The sequence below is a fragment of the Chiloscyllium plagiosum genome, unplaced genomic scaffold (assembly GCF_037043375.1).
Source record: "Chiloscyllium plagiosum isolate Xiang-an unplaced genomic scaffold, Cpla_swu_hap1 HiC_scaffold_1, whole genome shotgun sequence".
Classification (NCBI taxonomy): Eukaryota; Metazoa; Chordata; class Chondrichthyes; order Orectolobiformes; family Hemiscylliidae; genus Chiloscyllium; species Chiloscyllium plagiosum.
The window spans coordinates 92,144,877-92,167,202 of record NW_028270139.1 but is presented as its reverse complement, the minus strand read 5'-3'; positions in this window follow the sequence as shown (position 1 = coordinate 92,167,202).

The window sequence follows — 22,326 nt, the reverse complement described above, 5'->3', positions numbered from 1 at the left end:
TTTAGTACTATTCTCTGTTTCCTATAAGCTAGCTATCATCTATCCATATTACCCTCTACACAATGAGCTTTTATTTTCTATAACCAGGATGTGGAGGTGCTGGTGTTGGACTGGGTGGACAAAGTTAAAAATCACACAACGCCAGGTTATAGTCCAACAGATTTATTTGGAAGTACTTGCTTTCACAGCGCTGCTCCTTCAGAAGGAACAGTGCTCCGAAAGCTAGTGCTTCAAAATAAACCTGTTGGACTCTGACCTGATGTTGTGTGATTTTTAACATTTTCTGTAATAACATCTAATCAACATCTTAAGTGTCTGCTGGAAATCCAAGTACAGTACACTTGTCATAATGTCATAGACTCCTATAGCACAGAGGCAGGCCTTTAGCCCAAACTGGTCCATGCCAACCAAAATGTCCATCCACGCTCACCCCATTTCCCTGCACTTGGCCCATATCCTTCCAACCCTTTCTTTTCCATGCATTTGCCCAAATACCTTTTAAATGTTGTCAATGTACCTGGCTTGACCACTTCTGGTAGCTTATTCCGTATGCGTACCACCCTCTGTGTAAAAAGGTTGAATCTCAGGTTCCCTTTTATTCTTTCGCCTCTAACCTTAAACTGATGCTCTCTAATCTTTGATTACCCAACCGTGGGAAAAAAACTGAGTCCATTCACCCTATCCATGCCTCTCATAATCTTATACACTTCTATAAGGACCCCCTCATTCTCCTACACTCAAAAGAAAAAAGTTCTAGTTTGTCCAAAATCTCCCTATAACTCAGACCATTGAGTCCAGGCAACATCTATGTAAATTTCATCTGCACTCTTTCCAGTTTAATAACATCTTTCCATTAACAAATTGACTAAAACTGAACACTGTACTCAAAGTGCGACCTCACCAACATCCTCTACAACTGCAACATAACTTCTCAACTGCTATACTTGATGTCCTATACTCAATGATGAAGACCAGTGTGCCAAAAGCATTCTTCACTGCCCTGTCTACCTGTGACTCTATTTTCAGAGAAATGTGAACCTGAACTCCAAGATCCCTTTCTTCCACTACGCTCCTTAAGGCCCTACCATTCACCATGAAACTCCTGCCTTGATTTGACTTTCCAAAATGCAAGATCTCACATGTATCGCTATTAAACTCCATTTACCATTTCTCAGCCCACTTGCCCAGCTGACCAAGGTCCTGCTGCAATTTCCAATAACCTTTCTCACTGTCCATGATATCGCCTATTTTAGTGTCATCTGCAAACTTACTAATCATGCCTTGTACATTCTTATCCAAATCATTGATATTGATAACAAACAGCAATGGGCCCAGCACTGACCCCTGAGGCACTCCCCTAGCCACAGGCCCCCAGTCCAACAAGCATCCATCCACCATTACCACCTGCTTCCTCCCATCAAGCCAATTTTGTATCCCATTTGACCTAACCTTCCAGAACAGCCTGCCATGTGAGGCCTTACTGAAATCCATGTAGACCATGTCTACTGCCCTGCCCTCACCAACCTTCCCGGTTACTTCATCAAAGAACCTGAACAAATTTGTGAGGCATGATCTCCCACTCACAAAACTGTATTGACTACTACTAAACAAACCAGCTCAGTGGTTAGCACTGCTGCCTCACAGCACCAGAGACCCAGGTTCAATTCCCACCTCAGGCGACTGTCTGTCCCTATGTTTGCATGGGTTTCCTCTGGATGCTCTGGTTTCCTCCCACAATCCAAAGATGTGCCAGTCAGGTGAATTGGCCATGCTAAATTGCCTACAATGTTAGGTGCATTACTCAGGGGTAAATATAGGGTAGGGGAATAGGTCTGGGTGGTTTACTCTTCGAAGGGTTGGTGTGGACTTGTTGGGCTGAAGGGCCGGCTTTCATACTGTAGGGAGTCTAATCTAAAAAAGCCCTGTCATTCCAAATGCATGTATACCTTATCCCTCAAACTCTTCTCGAGTACTTACTTGTCAAAGCTTACTGGCCTATAGATCGCAGGCTTTTCTTTGCAACCCTTCTTGAATAAAGGCTCAACATTTGCTACCGTCAAATCTTCTGGGACCTCACCCGTGGCTAACAATGAAGCAAAAATATCAGCCAGGGCCCCCACAATATTTTTCTCTAGCCTCTTGCAGTGTTCTTGAATACATCTGGTCAGGACCAGGAGATTTATCCACTTTCATACATTCTAATACATCCAACACTTCCTCTGCTGTGTTATAGACTGTCCCCAGGATATAACCACTAAGTCCCCCAAGTTCTCAAGTCTTCATATCTTTCTCCACAGTAAACACAAGAGAAATATTCTTTGAAGACCCCACCCATCTCCTGTGGTTCTACACATATATGTCCACTTTAGTCGTTGAGGGGCCCTATTCTCTCTCTAGTTATTCCTTTTTCTTTAGTATACTTAAAGAACCTCTTTTGATTCACCCTAATCTTCTCAGCCTAGGCTATTTTGTGTCCCCTTTTTGTCCTCCTGATTGCATTCTTCAGTAAACTCCTGTATTCCCTCTATACCTCCAGGGATTCCCTTGATCCCAGCTACCTGTACCTGAGCCACGCCTGCCTTTTTTCTGGTCAAGGTCTCAATATGCCTTGTCATCCAGGGTTCCCTATTTCCTGTTTACTTATATCCTATAAAGACATGCAAACACCTGTTCAATTCATTCACCATCTAATCTTCCATTATTATATCCCCAGACTCTCTTTCTATGAGACCAATGCTCACTTCATTAACTTCTTTTTTGATTTATAAAATCTCATACATCTTTCTTAATAGATCAATCTAGCTTACGTTTGAGCGACATTTTTCTCTCCAGTGTCAGGAAAACTTTGTTATTTTTATAAAACAAAGAAAATTGGGATGTTAGAGATCTGAATTAAAGACAGAAAGTGTTGGAGAAACTCAGCAGATCTGGCAGCATCAATGGAAAAAAGGCCGAGTTAACATTTCGAGTCTGGTAATTATTCAGCAGAATAGGCAGAAGTAGCAAATATGGTTTCATTCAAAAAGTCACATTTATATCTACTATTACTTGTCTCTCTTCTCTATTCTAGCCACATATAAGAGTTTCTAATGGCCCATGTACTATTATTTTGAATCAAAGTCCCTGCTGTCTAATTACTATAGTTAGCTGTATTTCACCAGTACAGAAATGCTTTAGAAGAATCAGAAAATAGAGCAATCATTCTCTGGTGCTCATTTGAAGTTGTACAGATCTTTTCATTTAGATTTAAGACTGCTGGAATTTGACTTAAATTATAAACCAGCTTCTTTGTCAATCTTGAATCATGAGAATCATAAGGGAACTAAAATAAAGATTTGAACAATCCAAAAGATATATAAAAATACAGTTGCTCTGACGGTCAGATTAAATTGGTGTGTATTGCTCAAATATTTCTGCCCTGAGAGCATTAAGAGTCAGCCACACATTAGAACCGAAATCAAAGAGGTAGGACTAGACAATTGTAGCTAGCCCCTCTTCTGAAGAATATTCATGATTCAATTAATTTTGATCCCACAATCTGGCATTTTTCATGTCCTTTTTATTGATACTAATGAACGATGGCCACCAGATTGGTTGAATCTCAATTTCAAGCTCCTAACAACATTATTTATTTGTTCGTGGGATATGAGCATTGCTGGAAATACCAGCATCGATTGGCAGAGGGAAGTTAAGTGTCATTTTTTAAATTGCTGTGGGTCTGATTGGCCAGACTGGGTAAGTACGAAAATTTCCTTCCCTGGAGAGCGCTGCTAAACTAGGCTTTAATAGCAACTGACAGTGGTTATTTATTTTGTTTAAATTCTAGATTGTTTATAATAAATTTAAATTTCACCATAGTGGGATTTGAAACCAGATCCTCCAGCCATTAACCTGGTATTCCAGTTTAGTGATATTACCACCATCTCCCCCTTAGAAATCTGCAGGTGTGTATGGTACGAAACCGGATGTGGGACTGTTTCTGATCATAAACCCAGGCTTGCAGGAACCAGTCACTCATTGTTATTTTGGCTGGAGTAACTCAGGTTAACATTTAGGGGTGGCGAAGGTTTTTATAGCTGGAAGATCAGTCAGAGGCTTCCAGCTTTAGAAATGCAGCCAGCAGCAGGACGAGGTAAGTAACCAATATGATGCTTCAACATGGTCACGATGTCTCAACCACATTATTTGGAAAACTAACTTCAAAAAGAACAAAAGCAACTGGGTAATCACAATGAAGTGAGCGAGGTTTCCCATTCCAGGGTAGCCTTTGGCTGCATCTGCACTTACCTCCCATCAGGTGTGCAGACTGATTGGAATATTCCAGTCACCTTCTTAAACTTGCACTTAACAAGATTCATGAAATGATAAGCAGTGGAAGATCAGGGGTATCCATTCAGTTAACTCAGCCTGCCTTCCCACTCAATAAGACCATCACTGATCTGATTGTGAGCTTAACTTCACTTTGTACTCATAGCCTTTGTCTTGCCAAAAATCTACCTAATTCAGTTCTACATATATTCAATAGTCCATTTTTTTAGGGGGTACAGAATTCCAAAGACCAATAACATGCTGAGAGAAAAAAATCCTCATCACCTGAAATGGGAGTACCTTGATTTAATGTGATGTCCCATGAGAGGAAGCATCTTCGCAGCATCTACGCTGCCAAGCCTCCTCAAAAACATATCTGCTTCAATAAAATCACCTTTCATTCTTTGCAGTCTAATGAGTATAGGTCCAACCTGTTCAACCTTCCCTTTTCGGACAATCCCTTCATCCAAGGAATCAGTTAGGACAGCCTTCTCTGAACTGCTTCTAATGTAGGATATCTTTTCCGAAATAAGAAACTATAACTGTTCACAATACTCCCCACACGGTCACACCAATGATCTCCACAGAAGTAACAAAGGTTCCCTGTGCTGTCCTGAGCTTGAGGAACTAAGAAACTAAAGAAAGGTACAGTGGCCGATGAAACACTGCAAATGTGGAGGCAACTGATATTTGTTAAGTATCTTATGAAAGTTTGCAAACAATGAGTTCACTGAATATATCCATCGAATGTTATATAGTTTACCATTCATTGTAGGATAATGAACACATCAAGAAAACTAATGAAAGAAGGATAACAACTGTACCATGCTGCCTTGAAACAAATGCTAGCAGGAAAGAAAATCTCTTAAATTAAAAAGACAAATGCAAGGTGTCAACTGCTGGATTGCCTGAGAAGAAGAAACACATGGACAAATACGTTACTGCTGTTCCTGGTGTGAAGTAATGCTTTATACAGAATATGGATGTCTTTGATTTAATTTGTTTTGATATCACTATTGTACATATTATGATAATCTTCCCTTTTTTGGATTAGGCATGGAGATGGTATGTTATTCAACACCCAACCACTGCCAAGGAAATTGGATTTATCATCCAACAATCAGCTTGTTACAGGCTGGATTTGACAAGTTCCCCAGTCAGTTGGTTTTGTCCCGGGCTGCCATAAGATGCAACAGGCCAGCAACCATCGATTGAGGCCTACTCCCCAGTTTATTTTCTCTTCTTGTCAGAGGAAGGGGAGTGTCAAAGGGAAGGGCAGGGGTTGGCTCTCCGAACTGACCCCTATTAAACACCACTCATGCTTCCAGTTACGCCCAGATTGGGCAACTGGAGGCCTCGTCCCAACAAAGCATTTAGGTTACCTTGATTATGTAGTTGTGAAAACAGTTACCTTTCTCAATCATTGGCAAGACAGATAATCAGGGAGACAGCAAGCTGAAGCTCTTAAGCAAGTGATCATTGATCAGTTCAGGGCCTTAATTTGGGTAAAAGCTAAGAAAGTTCCCAATGGATCTTCTCATCCAGAACTGAATTGATGAGGCGGTAGGAAGAGGGTGAATAGTTCCTTAAGGGATGTTGTTCCCGATTTTATACCCCTCCTCATTACCTCCAGAGAGGGGAAAATTGCTGCATATTTTATGGAAACAAAGAGAGGGAAATATGTGAATTGTGAAATGGTATATGCAGGAACATCATTCTACAAGATATAGGTAGCTGAAGTGTACTTTCAATCATGAGAAAGCTGTTTTACTTTCAGCTATTGAGGTTCCTTTCTTGTGTTTATGTTAGTTGGTTTTCTTACAGTGGGTGATGAGTACCTCTTCCAAATGGGACACTTAGCTGTTTAGATGTTTCCCAAAAGATGTCTGAACAAGAACAGACTAAAACAGTTCCTATTGTTTTAGGAGGGGCATGCTTGTATTGGGTATTTTAGTAACTAAATGCTATATGGAGATTGCACCTTCATAATCAACCATTTGAGCCAACAACATTTTGCATATGAGAAGTACCATTATTTCTTTAATATTAAGGGCATGTTTGAAGCACAAGAGCCTTTTGTGAAAGAGAGTGCTGAATTTCGGAGTATTCAGAAAGTGACATTCATCTTGGGTGTAATACAGGCAACTTACAAAATCACAATCACTCATTTTACACTGCCTCACAGAATGTCTTTTGCCTTCACCGATTCTCCTCTGCATCCTGTGCAAAACAATCAGAAATATGGGCAGCGGCAACAAGCTGTGATTTTCAAAGTATTTCTGAATCATTTACAGGAACTGAAGGCTCCTGCAATTTAATATCTCTCTAATTGCTGATTCGCGTACATCTATATCTTTATATGGATGCCATTAGCGAAAACAGATTGCAGAGCCACATCTTTATCGAAAAGACAGATGTGATATACAGCAAAGCAACGGAAGCCAAACAATGCTCCCACTAATAGATATCTAATGATTAACAGCCAGCAGGGAAATGTCAGTAAACTATGTTTTATGAAATCGGCATTCCTCAATTCCATTCAGAATAAGTGGGAGCTCAGAATGCAGGCAGCAAGGCCTGAGTGCTGGAAGGAAATAGAGCAAACTTGTGAAACAGTGCTAAGTTTTTTGCTGAACAGTCAAACATTTAGTTAAACTAAAGAAGGTTACTATATCGTATCTGAGACTTTGATACATAGTTGCTTGAGGAATTTGAATGCTATCCATAATTTGCAAACAATTGTTGTTGTCCATAATGGGAGATCTCAAATCCACAGCTGTGCCCACTTTGTCAGTAGCCTGGTATTGAAGATTGAAAATTCAACCCTGACTCTGCATGTTCAGAACTTGAACCATTTCCATTTTGGCCGAGTAGAAAGCCTAGTTAAACAGAAACTGTCCTGCAGTGGCAGTTATCTGTCAATCAATTGAAAGTAGTTTTACAAATCAATGTTAATTACTCAACCTGGAAGATGACTCAGCAGTTACAGCATGGATGTGAGTTATTTCTATATAAAAAAGGACCAATTTTATGATTTCATGGAGTTGGATCATAGTGGAGATAATGAGAAATGAGTGCAAAGAAAGCTTTATGAAGTGCTAACTTGGGAATTTGATACACAATAGAATTCATTGCAGAGGAGGAGCTATTTTAATAACTTTTCTTTAGCCCCAAGTAAGTGGTGAGTGTTCAAAGGTATTAATTATGTGATCAGTTGAGCAATTGGGGTGTTTTAAGATTTTATCCCTCCAAATGAGGGCACTAATTTAAAGCAATAGTGAAGAGATAAATATTGCATTGATTTGTAGTTTAACTAGTTACGCTTCTTAATAAAAGATAGCAATTGTGTATTTTCTTGAAATGTGAAACTGATTACTTAAAAAAGACACAGTAATGGTAGCAGCCTGGTAATTGCTAGTTTGTAATTATAACATGTGCTAACTGGAGAATACTAATGCGATACATAGCAACTGTAAATGCAGTAAGTATCTGTAGCTCAAGGAAACCCATAAGACAATAAGGTATAGAGCATAATTAGACCATTCTGCCAATTGAGTCTGCTCTGCCATTCTGCCATTCTCTCGCCTTCTCCCTGTAACCCTTGATCCCCTTAGGAATCATGAAACTGTCTATCTCTGTCTTAAAGACACTCAATGACTTGGCCTCTGCAGTAATGAGTTCCATAGCTTAACCACTCTCTGGCTGAAGAAATTCCTCTTTATCTCAATTCTAAAGAGTCGTCCCTTCAGTCACGGGTTGTGCCCTCAGGTCCTAGTCTCTCCTGCTAGTGGGAACACCTTGTCCGTGTCCACTCTATCCAGGCCTCTCAGTATTCTGTAAGTTTCAATGAGATCTCCCTCATCTTTCTAAACTCCATAGAGTCCTCAACTGTTCCTCATGTGACATGCACGTGATCCCCTGAATCACTCTTGTAAACCTCCTCTGGATCCCCTCCAAAACCACCATATCCTTCCTTAGATACAGGGCCCAAAGCTGCTCAAAAGATGACAACAGTGGTCTAACAAGAGCCTTATATAGCTTCAGCAATACATCTCTGCAACAGTACCGACACTCTCATTCGTTTGGCCGAACTGGTCCTCACCCTTAACAATTTCTCCTTTGAATCCTCCCACTTCCTCCAGACCAAAGGGGTAGCCATGGGCACACGTATGGGCCCCAGCTATGCCTGTCTCTTTATTGGCTACGTAGAGCAGTTGATCTTCCGTAATTACACCGGCACCACTCCCCACCTCTTCCTCCGCTACATTGATGACTGCATTGGTACCACCTCGTGCTCCCGCGAGGAGGTTGAGCAATTCATCAACTTCACCAACACATTCCACCCTGACCTTAAATTTACCTGGACCATCTCTGACACCTCCCTCCCCTTCCTGGACCTCTCCATCTCCATCAGTGACGACCGACTTGACACTGACATTTTCTACAAACCCACCGACTCCCACAGCTACCTGGATTACACCTCTTCCCACCCTACCTCTTGCAAAAATGCCATCCCGTATTCCCAATACCTCCGCCTCCGCCGTATCTGCTCCCAGGAGGAGCAGTTCCACCATAGAACAAACCAGATGGCCTCCTTCTTTAGAGACCGCAATTTCCCTTCCCACGTGGTTAAAGATGCCCTCCAACGCATCTCATCCACATCCCGCACCACCGCCCTCAGACCCAACCCCTCCAACCGCAACAAGGACAGAACACCCCTGGTGCTCACCTTCCACCCTACCAACCTTCGCATAAACCAAATCATGCGCCGACATTTCCACCACCTCCAAACAGACCCCACCACCAGGGATATATTTCCCTCCCCACCCCTCTCCGCCTTCCGCAAAGACCGTTCCCTCCGTGACTACCTGGTCAGGTCCACGCCCCCCTACGACCCACCCTCCCATCCTGGCACTTTCCCCTGCCACCGCAGGAACTGTAAAACCTGTGCCCACACCTCCTCCCTCACCTCCATCCAAGGCCCTAAAGGAGCCTTCCACATCCATCAAAGTTTTACCTGCACATCCACTAATATCATCTATTGTATCCGTTGCTTCCGATGCGGTCTCCTCTACATTGGGGAGACTGGGCGCCTCCTAGCAGAGCGCTTTAGGGAACATCTCCGAGACACCCGCACCAATCAACCAAATCGCCCAGTGGCTCAACATTTCAACTCCCCCTCCCACTCTGCCGAGGATATGGAGGTGCTGGGCCTCCTCCACCGCCGCTCCCTCACCACCAGATGCCTGGAGGAAGAACACCTCATCTTCCGCCTCGGAACACTTCAACCCCAGGGCATCAATGTGGATTTCAACACTTTCCTCATTTCCCCTTCCCCCACCTCATCCTAGTTTCTAACCTCCAGCAACTCGATCCCCTTGACTTGTCCGGACTTGTCCGACCTGCCCAGCTCCTTTTCCACCTATCCACTCCACCCTCTCCTCCCTGACCTATCACCTTCATCTCCTTTCCCATTGACCTATTGTACTCTATGCTACTCTCTCCCCACCCCCACCCTCCTCTAGCTTATCTCTCCACGCTTCAGGCTCACTGCTTTTATTCCTGATGAAGGGCTTTTGCCCGAAACGTCGATTTTGCCTGTCCTCGGATGCTGCCTGAATTGCTGTGCTCTTCCAGCACCACTGATCCAAGATCTCTGCTCTTGTATTCTAGCCGTCTTGAAATTAATGCTAACATTTCATTTGCCATCCTAAATGCCAAATAAACATGCACGTTTACCTGAAGCGACTCCAATGAAGACTCTCAAGTCCCTTTGTGCTTCAGATTTCCGAAGCCTTTTCCTGTTTAGCAAATAGTATTTGCCTCTATTCTTCCTACCAAAGTGCATGACCTCACACTTTCCTACATTGTATTCCATCTGCCACATCTTTGCCTACTCACCTAGCCTGTGCAAATTCTTCTGCAGCCTCCCCACTTCCTCAACACTAACTGTCCTTCTATCTATCTTTGTGTCATCTGCAAACTTAGCAACAATGCCCTCAGTTCTTGTGTCCAGATTGCTAATGTATTATGAATAATTGTGGTCCCAACATTGACCCTTGCAGAACTCCACTAATTACTCGCTGTCATTCCGAAAAAGACCCCTTTACCCGAACTCACTGCCTTCTGCTAGTTAGTCAATTTTTTTATCCATGCCAGTACCTTGCCTCAAACAGTATGGGGCTTATCCTGTGTGGCATCTTGTCAAAGGCCTTTTGGAAATCCATATAGATCATGTCCACTTGCTCCCCTTTGTTAAACTGGCTCATTACCTCCTCAAAGAATTCTAACAGAGTTGTCAGGCATGACTTCCATTTGGCAAAGCCATGCTGACTAAGCCTTATGTTATCATGCACTTCCAAATACTTTGCAATCTTACCTTTGATAATGGATTCTCAAATCTTTCCAATGCCCAAGGTCAGGCTAGGGGCCCTATAGTTTCCTGTTTTCTGCCTCCCTTCGTTCTTAAACAGGGGTGTTACTTTAGCCATTTTCAAATCTTCTGGGACCTTATGCATCCTGATATATCTTTTCTGCACCCTCTCAAGTTTAACAACATTCTTCCTATAGAAGGGTGACCAGAATTGTATGCATTATTCTAAAAGTGGCCTAACCAATGTCCTGTACATCATGATGTCCCAACTCCTATGCTCAATGTTCTGACCAATGAAGGCAAGTGTGCCAAATGTCTTCTTCACCACCTTGTCTACCTGCAACTCTACTGTCAAGAAAATATGCAATTGCACCTCTGGGTATCTTTGTTCAGCAACACTCCCCGGGGCCCGGCCATTAACTGCGTAAGTCCTGTCCTGTCTGCATTACCAAATGCAACATCTCACATTTATCTAAATTAACCTCTATCTGCGACTTCTCAGCCGATTTGCCCATCCCATCTGAGATAACCTTCTTCACTGTCCTCTACACCAACCATTTGTGTCATATACAAACTTACTAACCATGCCCTCAATGTTCACATGTGAATTATTTATATAAATAATGAAAAGCAGTGGACCAGAACCAATCTTGTGGCACATCAATGGTCACAGGCCTACAGTTCAAAATGCAACCCTTTACCAGCATCCTCTGTCACCTACTTTTAAGCCAATTTTGTGTCCAATTGGCTAGCTTCTTTGGATCACGTGATCCAACCTTGCTAACCAATGGACTATGTGGAACCTTGTCAAATTGAACCTGCTTTCCTGTTTGTTTCTCATGGCCATCAAGCTTTTATCCTAACACCCTTTGGAAATGACTACTGAATCTACTTCCATTCAGAAAGCATATTTCTGATCACAATATTTCATTGTATATAAAGGTTTCCTTGTATCATCTCCATTCGTTTGGTAACAAACTTTAATCTGGATGCCCTTCTGCTATTGAAAGCAGAGTCAATAAAGAGAAACTATTAAAACTATTCATGATGTTGAACACTTCTGTCAAATTTATTCTTAGCTATCTCACCTAAGGAGAAAAAGCTCAGTTTCTCACGTCTCCACGTAACTGCAGATTGTCATCCCATCATCATTCTAGTATCTCCTCCACACTCTCGAAAGCTTTGACACCCTTCAGAAAGTGAGGTGGTCAGAATTGAGCACAATATCCAACTAAGGTCTAATCTATGATTTCTAAAAGTTTGACATAATCATTTCGATTTTGTACTCTATGGCTTTATTTCTAAAAGTCAAAAACCACAAGACTTTTTTTTACATGTCATTCTCAACTTATCCCTAAAAGTTCAAACACAATGTAGGAGGAAGAGAAATAGGCCATTCAATCCGTTAAACCTGCTCAGCCTTTTAATAAGATCATTTTTGATCAGATTGTAACCTTAAATCCGTGTTCTTGCCAAGGCCTGATAACCTGTCATTCACTCGCTTATCCACACTTGATCCACTTCTGCCTTAAGAGATATTTAAAGACCCTGCTTCCAATGCTTTTTCAGGAAGACTGCCAAAGACCCTGCTTTATACTCTAACTCTTCCTCCCAAAAGTGACATCTTTCCTTTGACATTTCTCATCTCTACCCAAACTCCATCCAAATCTTGGCTTCCTGAACTCAGCTCATCCCTCTCAATTGTGTTAATACTACCTTTAACTAGAAGGGCCACCCCTCCATCTTTCCTTGCTTTCTGCCCTTCCTAAATGTCCTGTCCCTTTCCATATTCACAGTATCCTGCAGCAGTCTCTTTGTAGTGGGTACTGGATCGCTTTCATTCATTTCTATTTGCAGCTGTTCTCCATGCACTCCATTTCAAATGTTGCACTACGTGCTAAATAATTGTTGCACTCGCATCACACTTTGTTAAAGGCCCAGTTATGCAACTACGACTAGAATAACAGATTTCAAATGAGCCACCTGATGGGCAGAATCTATTCACTGTGCCAGTATACCTGAGGACAGAAAACTGCACACTCAATAACTAATTCCTCCTGGCAATGCTGTCGTGGCAATCCACTTGGCAAGAAATACACTACCTATTATGCAAACCTTCCTCATGCTCTCACAGGATGAAGAACATACAGGGACCATCTTTTACAGCATAGCCCCCTGTCACTCTCACAAGGTATTATTAAGGAAAGGGAAACCATTAACCAGGCTGGTGAAACCCTGTGTAAAAGCTACAGACTGGAAAGGTTCTAGAGGTCTCTACTAAACCTCATGAAGCTCAGCACCTTAAATCCAAGTGGTACTCAATCACTCAAGCCAAACAGACGATCATTTTCTGCAACTTTAGCTGGCACACTGGCTCCAGGTCAGATGGAGTCACGCTGGGAGAATACAACTATTGTATTTGACCGCGCTGGCAGGTCCTAACTCAAGTCTCACATGTGAGATTCTTGAACCACTTACGTGCAAGAGGAATAGAGGCAGTTTCCCAGTGCCTTCCTCATAGATTTAAAAATCTATCTTTGGTGTACTTTCAACCAAGGCTAAAGGATCACTCACCAATCTTTTACAACACAAATATTTCCAGAGCCAGATTATATGAACTGGAGTCCAAACTTCATGGCCCTTCTGTCTTCTAGTTGAGAATACCACCCAAGTCAATAGTCCCTCTATCCAGTCGCAGGTCTCCAGCTGGATGTCACCTACCGTGATTGTTTGGCGTGGGCTTCAAAACCTTTGCCTTCTCACCCAACGAACACCTCCTCATTGTCAAATATTCAGCGGCTATTCAATAAGGCCACCACCTGAGGTGAAGCACGAGTTTAGGATTACAGTTCAGTGAGCATTTATGCACCATCTTGCTTGTTTACAACTCAACGGCGATTTCTAAATGTAGACTCAGTCTCTAAAGATCCACAGTTTATGCTTATATACTCGTCTGTGCATGGGTTAGTGCAATCAATGCCTAATCACGGTATTGTAACTATGACTAGAATGATAGATTCCAGATGGCCCACCCTGGATGGACAGAATCCGTTCACTGTGCCAGTATACCTGGCAACAGAAAATTGCATACCGAGTAACTAATTACTCCTGACAACACTGTCGTGTCAATCCACTTGGCAAGAAATACACTACCTACCATGGAAAGCTTCCTCACCTTCTCAAAGGATGAAGAACTTGCAGGAATCACCTTTTAAAGCCTGTCCCTCTGTCACTCTCACAAGATATTACCAAGGAAACGGAAACCATTGTCCAGGCTGGTGAAAACCGAGCTTATGTAAACTATAGCTTGCAAAGGTTTTGGAGGCCTCTACTAAACCTTTGAAGCTCAGCTTCTTAAATCCCAGTAGTACTCAACCTGTGAGATAGCCAGCAAATTCCTGCCATCTCCGAACACAGAAAATACCACCCTGCTGCAGCAGTGCATAGATACATTGGAGCTACCATTCACTAGGATTATGATACATACATAACAACCTGGAACAAAGTTACAGGGATCAGAAGCTACCCAGTTTGATTCCCAGTGTGAGCTACCTCAGTTAATGTGGTGAAATAAAGCACGACAATTGGTATCAGCTACAAAGGATGAAAAATAATCAGCCAGTGGTCCTGTTCCCCTTCACTAACGCTTGCTGAACAGTACATGTGCCAAGGAAAGAAGAGTATCAGTTTGGTTGTAATACCCTCTCAGTCCAATAGTCTCAGGACATGCCAAGATCCAAATGCCTGCAAGAGGAATGGCCTCCTGGGTAATGAGCAAGGGACATCTACTGAACAGCACTACAGCAAGTAAAACAACCAGTTTGGACACATTAATACATACCACCATGGCAGATAGGACTTGGACCCACATCTTTTGATAGGGACAGTACATAAGAGCCTTAGTAGTACTTTGTGTAATCACCTTGAAGGAAAGAAGAAAGCAAGAAGTAAAATGGGAAAAGAAAAGCACGAAGACATCAAAAGGACATACCCCTGAACTTTTCAATGTAGGTCATAGATCTCCTCCACTTGAACACCTTTTACACCTGGAGTGAGAGAATAGAGAAGCCAATACCAATTAGCTTGAATCAAGTTCCTGATGAATGGCACAGTGCAGCAAAGTAACACATTTCGCCAAGTTCCTGAACTCTGCTGCATTGTAAGCAGGTACTTACCAAAATCTTCTACCAGCAGGGTGAAGAGCCCTGAAAGAGAAAACAAAACCATACATTAACATGTACACTTCAAACAGTCAGCAATAAAAATGGTGAACATTATCAACATTTGACAAATAGCTATTGAACATATGCATACAGCAGATTATTATTACATACCAGGCAACACTTATCCACTTAGCCCACTTTGAACTGTGCAAAATGGTCAGCATTATAAATCCAGATCCTTTCAAATGTGGCTAAGTCAGGAGCCTAACAGCATTAAAAGAAAATATGTGCAGATACAGGTTTAACACTAGCAGAGAATGATGGGAGCAAAACAAGTAGATGAACTGAAAGTTCTAGATGATGAAGAAGCTTGACAATATGCAGGTTAATAATAAAGATCGCAGGTAATGACATTACAGGAGGATGGCATTCAGCTGATCATGATTACGTGGATTCTTACATGAGTCAGTCATTAAGCAACTAAAACACTTTCAACAACCCTCATTTTCTGAGTTTCCAATATTAAGGAGTAACATTTTCTATTCTCACCCATCAGAAATATTATGAAAGCAGCTGCAACTGTAAACTCAGCAGGGAGGTTAGCAGGAGAAGTATCACTAAAATTATTTTCTGGTAATCTAATGATCAGAATGTAAGTACATACTGCTTCAGGTTTAATTGCTTTTAATACTTTATTCACACCTAAAACATTCCTGACTTTAAAGTGTTACAATGATTTTACAATCTCCGCATCTGAGCACCAAACCAGTTCAACCGATCAGACAAGTTCCAAAGTTTCTTTCTTTCCCTTTTGATAAAATATCGTTATGTGATGACCTAAATCTGTGGTTTCCAACACATAGATTGTGATTGACCGGTTGATTGCAGAGTCTCTGACAGTAGATCACTGCCCACCAACATTCACTTGCCCTGTGTGTATTGATCACCATGCCACTGCATGAGCTCCACTTCTGCAAGCTATGTGGCTAGAGACAAGCCTTAACAGGCTTTACCAACTATTGCACCCTGTTCCAGTTTGGTCCAGATACAGTGATAGAAGCAGGAGTAGGCCATTTGGACCAGTTGGTCAGATGGACTATCATTGTCGGTAGTACAAACGGATGAACAAAAATATACGAGGAATTGATGTGGGAAGGTCATATGTTACAGTTCTAGTTATTCGCCCATCATGTCCATGCAGAATCTCTACAAGAACAGCTCAGCTCGTTCTCTGTGGACCTGCAGTTTTTTTCTTCAGCTGCTTATCGAGGAAGTCCATGTGGAGAATGCTGCTGTGCCCCACATCCAATATCTGAACAATGCAAGCTGACCAGGGGTCCCAGAAACAAATCATGACCACAGAATTCACCTTCCGTGCCTCCACTTTTGAAAGCAGCCAGCTGCGTTCTGGACGGTCCAGAGGTGCAGATGCAGGGGCCGACCTGCAGCCTGACCTGAGGCAAGGTGGCGTCATAAACAACACGGTGAAGCAATAATGATGAGTGGTGAACCTCGACCATCTAAAAATAAACTAAAAATATACAACTTACATACGCAATGGGAAAATTAATTTCTGTTCATAACTGTGAAAGAGAACAGTATTTGCCCCATGTCATGAAAGTATATTGATCAGTCAAAAGGGGAATTTGGAATTACACCATACAACGATGCACAGTAAATTTGAAGGATAGTTTTCCTTTGAACAGCACACTTCAGACAAAAAGTTTATGAGCTGAAGGCTGTTTTGAAAGCTCAGTTATAATTTTTTTCTAAAACAGCAGGAAAAAGCAAGCCCTATGCTGAATATCATTTTCTGTTTATCTTCTGGCACAAAACATGAAATCACTCTCGGCAAAGATGGCAAAGTAATTAGTGAAACAATGACCGTGGCCACTGACTCTTTATTGAGGACTTTAGGAATAAACCATAAATATTAACTGAAATCCAGAGTATGTCACTTGGTGGCTTCCACTGCAGCAAGATGAGTGAAATCTTTGCCTGAAGACATCCTTCAGCAACTACAGCAGGACCTGAAGGACTGTGAATGTTTCTCGGTACAGTTTTCCGAATCAATTGACATGACTGACACAGCCCAGCTCATTACTTTTGTGCACAGGGATTTAAGGATATAGACTGGAAAGCACGGTGGCACAGTGGTTAGCACTGCTGCCTCACAGCGCCGGAAACGCGTGTTCAATTCCCGCCTCAGGCGACTGACTGTGTGGAGTTTGCACATTCTCCCTGTGTCTGCATGGATTTCCTCCGGGTGCTCCGGTTTCCTCCCACAGTCCAAAGATGTGCAGGTTAGGTGGATTGGCCAAGTTAAATTGCCCATAGTGTTAGATGAAGGGGTAAATGTAGGGGAATGGGTCAGTGTGGACTTGTTGGGCCGAAGGGCCTGTTTCCACACTGTAAGTAATCTAATCTTCACTGTGAAAAAGACTGGGGCGTTTTTTTTCACTGGAGCATAGGAGGTTGAGGGGTGACCTTATTGAGGTTTATAAAATTATGAGGGACATAAATAAGGTGAATGACAAGGGTCTTTTCACGAGGATGGGAGAGTTCTAAACTGGGGGGATATTTTTAAAGCGAAAGGCAAAAGATTTAAAAAGGACATGAAGGACAACTTTATTTTTACAAAAAGTGGTTTGTGTGTGGAATGAACTGCCAGAGAAAGTGATTAATGAGGGTACAGTTACAATGTTTAAAAGATATTTAGATAAGTTCATAAATAGAAAGGTTTGGAGAGATATTGGCCAAATACTAACCTTCATCATACTATATGCTTTTTCTTTTGCTTTTATGCTGTCCTTGACTTCTTTTGTCAGCCATGGTTGTCTCATTCTCCCCTTATTTTGTTTCTTCTTCCTTGGACGAACTTCTGCTATACTTCCCAAATTACCCAATAAACTACTGTATTGTTTTTCCAACATCTTCCCTGCTCGGCTTCCCTTCCAATCAACTCTGGCTAGCTCCTCCCTCCTATCTTTGCAGTTACCTTTACACAACTGTAATATCATGATGTCTGATTTAATCTTCTCTCTCAAACAGTAGGGTGAATTCTATCATATTATGGTCACTGCTCCCTAGAGTTCCTTCACCTTTAACTCCCTAGTCAAGTTTGCCTCATTCTGCATCACCAAATCCAGAATCTACTGTCCCTTAGGAAGTTCTACCACAAGCTGCTCCAAAAGACTACCATGTAAATATTTCACGAATTCCTTTTCTTGAGATCTGCTGCCAAGCTGATTTTCCCAGTCTACCTGCATATTGAAGTCTTGCATGATTATTGCAATTGTGTATTTCTTACATGCCTTTTGTATCTCCTGATTTATTTTCTGTCCCACATCCTGAATATTGCTTGAAGGGCTATACACAACTCCCATCAGGGTCTTTCTTCTTTGCAGTTCCTTAAATCTACCCACACAGATTCTATGCCTCCCGACTCTATATCACTTCTTGCTATTGATTTATTTTCATTTTTTACTATGATGCCAACCCACTCCCATCTGCCTCTGCTTTCAATAGGATATAGATCCTTGGATATTTAGATCCCAGCCCTGAGCCCTTGCAACCACATCTCTATGATACCCACAAAATCATACCTATCAATATCAATCTGTGCCAGGACGCTGGTACCAGTATGATTCTATCCCATCAGAACAACTCCCTCGTTTCCCAGTACTGGTGCCAATCTCCCATGAATTCAAACCTGTTTGAGACTCCCCTTGCAGCCATGTCTTTGTTGTATCCACAATATTGTACCTGCCAATTTCAATCAAGCTCATTTATCATTCTGAGTGAATGACCTAGATTTGAGGTTTGTGTATATCTGTGTTGTGTGTCAGTCACCCCACTCCCACCCCCAAGGCTAGGTGGTTCTGAGTTTATCTATGTTCAGGGTGTGGCTGTGAATAACACAAGATCTAGAAGGACCAATCTGGATTATACCAATCATACTGGCAAAGGTAGTCTAGTAGATGGATTTGTAGATCACTTGTAATAGTTTCCTTGCACAATATGTTGCAGAATTAAGTAGAGTAATACGATTATCTGGATTATATTCTGCAATGGGCAGGATTAAGTAGTGTATCATAGTAAAAGATTCACTGGCTGCCCTTAATATGCTTTGCACTTAAATTATTCAATTGGAAAACACAGGTCTTTTACTGGTAGTGATCAATAGATGGAAAAAGAAATACAACTGGTGGTTTGGTGATGGTCAAAAGAATAACCATTCAGTTTCTCTAAGAGCACTTCTGGATGCAAAAATGAATCCAATGGGAAATAGTGATCCTAATACAATTTTGAATCAAGTTTGAAAATGACATACTCCATTCGGGTTGGTGACGATTCGCCGCGGCACATTCGCCACTACCGATTAGCCACTGCTGGTTCGCCACCAGCATTTTTCCACTGGGGTCGTTTGACCTCTGGAGACTATTTGCCACCAGAAATATATATATGTACTGATTGTTTTCCCTCCCACCTGTTCTTTCATACTTCACAGTCCCCTTTATTTATACAACAACATAGTACATATTGATAAGAACAAGAGGTGAAATAAATATCATTTTATTGGTTGGAGTTCATCTTCCGCCTAGGAACCCTCCAACCACAAGGGATGAACTCAGATTTCTCCAGTTTCCTCATTTCCCCTCCCCCCACCTTGTCTCAGTCAAATCCCTCAAACTCAGCACCACCTTCCTAACCTGCAATCTTCTTCCTGACCTCTCCGCCCCCACCCCACTCCGGCCTATCACCCTCATCTTGACCTCCTTCCACCTATCGCATTTCCAACGCCCCTCCCCCAAGTCCCTCCTCCCTACCTTTTATCTTAGCCTGCTGGAAACACTTTCCTCATTCCTGAAGAAGGGTTTATGCCCGAAACGTTGATTCTCCTGTTCCTTGGATGCTGCCTGACCTGGTATATATTGTGGTTACCACATAAAGCAACAGTTCAAAATGTTCAATAAAAATGCATTCAGTTCAAAATAAATAATGAGCTACATATATAGTCCTGAAGGAATAGGTACAGAAAATGAATGACAATTATTTTCCAAAATGCCTTAGACTCTGAAATTGACCTAGCAGACTTAAAGTTAGCAATTGTTATCTATTTAAGAAAGGAGGAAACGAGAAAATGGGGAACTACAGGCCAAGGGGATACCATTTCAGGATAGGGAACAGGTTATTATTGCATAAGGTGGAGGGCATGTTTTTCATTCAACTGTGAATCTTGTAAAAGATAGAGGGAATCTAAGGTCTCCAGAGGAATCTAGTGATATGGTGAATAGGCACAAAACTGGGGTTGAAGCCCAAGGTCAGCCATCAATATATTGTATGGCAGTACAGCCTTCTCCTTCTATTTTTTATATTCTTATGAATAAGATCCATTCTAAATCACGTGCACCCTATAATGCAAACAAAAAAGACATTCAAATATTTTGCTTGTCTTGTATTCCATTCATAGCAAAGAATGGTTTTTTTATTTACTGATGTTAAGAAGTCTAATATTTTCTTTAGTTGCTCAACAGCATTGTGTGTTAAAGTGGTCATTACGCAGTGGGCTTTCTTCCAGCACAATGCAAACTGTGAACACTGCAGAAATCCTTCTTGTGTCAAGCTATTGATCAACTTTTGGCAGAAATATCAATGCTGACACACTGGTGAGACAAATCTAAATGGACGCACAGTGCTGCAGTTCTATGCTGTTTAGCACTATTTGAAGGAAGAGTCAAATTACAAAAGCTAAAAATGTGCTAAAAGACATAAAGCTTAGTTTTATGAAAGGGTCCCTGTCCATGACAAAGTGTCATTTATGAAACAGAAATTTAATCTTTATCTTAAAGGTACTGATTACTTTTACATACTTTTGTCCTTTAATTTCACGTTTTCAGTCCTTTTAAAATTGATGACACATGAAAATGTTTCAAAATTCAGTTACCATCAGGCATCCATTCATTTTTACAAACCCCAGAAGAAACACATTGGGCTGAATCTTACCAGAAAGTGTCATTTTGAGGTTCATGGAGTGTCTCACTCTCTCTCCTTGAGCCTGAGCAAACCCACATCATTACATTCACACCATGCTGCTAAGGTGCTTTACCTTCCTATTCTTCCACTTACCATTGGCAACCTTTCATGACAATGCCAGGATATCCTGATTCTTGGCACCAGCATCATTTTTGAAGCCCAGCCTTGCAACCAATCAAACATTGACATTATAGGATAGCACTTCATTGCGCATGTGGTGGAAGCCTAACCATAAAACAATGCTTCTCTGTGCACAAATTCTATTTGCGCATATTTTTAAGACTGTCGCTATTTTACAGCAATGGTTAGCACTGCTGCCTCACAGTGCCAGGGACCTGTGTTTGATTCCTGCCTCGGGTGACTGTCTGTGAGGAGTTTGCACATTTTTCCCGTGTCTGTGCGGGTTTTCTCCAGGTACTCTGGTTTCTTCCCACAATCCAAAGATGTGCAGGTAAGGTGCATTGCCATGCTAAATTTACCATAGTGATAGGTGCATTAGTCAGGGATAAATACAGGGTAGGAGAATGGGTCTGGTTACTCTTCAGAGGGTCGGTGTGGACTTGTTGGGCTGAAGGGCCTATTTCCATCCTGTAGGGAATCTAATCTAAGTCAGTGCTACATTTTCCCCAATACCCAGTGTAGCCTGAAATCTTCTCATTGTTTAACACAGGACCTTCACATTACACTTAATGGTGAGCTGTTAGTGGAGGAAGTGAACGGTTAATTTGATTTAATTTAAGTTGATTTATTATTATTGTCGCATGTATCTAGGTACAGTGAAAAGTTTAATTTTGCATGCAGTACAGGCAGGATGCACCATACAAAGTGCATTAGGATAATATAACAAAGTGAAGAATACAATGTCATGGTTGCACAGAAAGTGAAGTCAACATTAAACTTATTATTTGAGAGGTCCATTCAGAAGCCTAATAACAGCTGGGAAGAAGCTGTTCATGAATCTCTTCGTAGGAGTATACAAACTTTCTTATCTTCTAACCAACAGAAGAAGGTGGAAGAGAGTATAAATGGGGTGGAAGGGATCTTTAATTATATCAGTTGCTCTCCCGAGGCGGCGGGAGTCAATGGATGGAAGAGCAAAAGCCCTTCATCAGGAAAATGTCGATTTTCCTGCTTCTCGGATGCTGCCTGACCTGCCGTGCTTTTCCAGCACCAGTCTAATCTTGACTCTGATGTCCAGCATCTGCAGTGCTCACTTTCGCCTCAATGGATGGAAGTCTGGTTTCCATGATGGATCGGGCTGTGTTCATGAGTCTCTGTACTTTCTTGCAGTCTTGGGAAGAGCAGTTGCCAAACCACTCCATAGAACATAAGAACATAGAACATTACAGCACAATACAGGCCCTTTGGCCCTCAATGTTCCACCAACCTGTGGAACCAATCTAAACCCCATCTAGCCTACATTATTCCATTCTCGCCCATATGCCT